At 71.5% G+C, this 1184-nt stretch overlaps 1 protein-coding gene across 1 annotated transcript in view; it reads right to left on the bottom strand.

Moving 5' to 3' along the window:
* The window catches only part of NXPH1 (neurexophilin 1), a 351856-nt gene extending 351292 nt beyond the window's left edge, over nt 1–564 (bottom strand). The window contains exon 1 of the mRNA XM_004702686.3: nt 539–564. The gene's annotated coding sequence lies outside the window, so the exon portion shown is untranslated. The remainder of the gene's footprint in view (nt 1–538) is intronic.
* Nucleotides 565–1184: the final 620 nt, after the last annotated feature.

Genomic DNA, 1184 nt, shown 5'->3' with positions numbered 1-1184 from the left:
TCTGGCCGCCAGACCTGCCCCGGCGCGTCCGAGGGCCGGGCGGCTCGGACACCAGGCGGCGGCTGGTGCTCGGCCAGCACGGGCCGTGCTCGCACACGTACACGCGGGCCGCGAACGCCCGGGAGGAGAACCGCGGCCGAGCGCGGGGGGCGCGGGGCGAAAGGCTAGGGAGAGCTGACCGGGATTAGGCGCGGGGTTTCTCTACCCGTTCGGGGGGTGGAGGGTGAGGAGGGAGAGGCTATGTAATTTGCATACAGGAAAGCAGAGCTCAGTTTCCCCACTGGAGCGACCCCCAGCCCACGCAAACACACACACTCGCATCTCTGCTCCTACTTTGGTCCAGCCCAGGGCTACCCACCGACGCGAACTTCCAGAGCGGAAGCCTGCCCGGGAGTAGGAGGGTCACCCTGGCTGGCGCGGGCTGCGCCCCCAGCCCGCGTCCCTCGCCGCCACCCCTTCCCCGCGCCCTCCCACCCCACCCCACCCCGAGGGGTCTCCTCGGGTCTCGTCGGGGTCTGTGGCGACCCCGGCTACCTACCGCACAGCGCTGGGGGCGAGTCGGGCGAGCAGGGGCTGCGCGGGTCAGGCTCCATGGAGGAGCTACTGGGGCCTGGCGTCTCCGGCGCCCCGGACGTGCCCTCCCCGGCGTTCCGTCTCCATGCTCGGGCGCGGACGGGTCCGGCTGCTTGGACCGGCCTCGGCAGAGTTGGCGTCCCTGTCGCCGGGTCGCGCTCCGGCTGGGTTCGGCGGGAGCCTGAGCTCGGCGCGGCGGGAGTCCCGGTGCGGGAAACTTAGGCGGCAAGAGAGGGAGGTGGAAGTGGAGGAGGAGAGAGGAAGGAAGAAGGGAGCGAAAGCGGACGCGCCCGGCCGCTGCGCCAGACGGAGCGGGACTGCGCGCGCTGGCACTGGGTCCGGCAGTCCGGGCTCTCGGCTGCCCGCGGCCGCCGGCGGAGGATGGCGACGACTTAGACTTTGGGGGAGGAGACTGGGCAAGTCCTAGGGACTTGAACTTCAGAGATAGGACTCTGGCTTTTCATCAGAAGAAGAATGGGGAGAAGCTAGCCCAAGTGGCCGGCGGCCCGGGCTCCTGCGGGAGGGGTAGGGGAGGTAGGGGGGCGAGAACCCGGAGCTGCGGACGCTCGGAACCGCTGCGCGACGCCCGGAGCCGCGGCGCGGGCGCTGTC

The sequence above is a fragment of the Echinops telfairi genome, unplaced genomic scaffold (genome assembly GCF_000313985.2).
Source record: "Echinops telfairi isolate 266 unplaced genomic scaffold, ASM31398v2 ScPeMD7_23;HRSCAF=83, whole genome shotgun sequence".
Taxonomy (NCBI): domain Eukaryota; kingdom Metazoa; phylum Chordata; class Mammalia; order Afrosoricida; family Tenrecidae; genus Echinops; species Echinops telfairi.
This window is presented reverse-complemented; position numbering and strand designations above follow the sequence as displayed.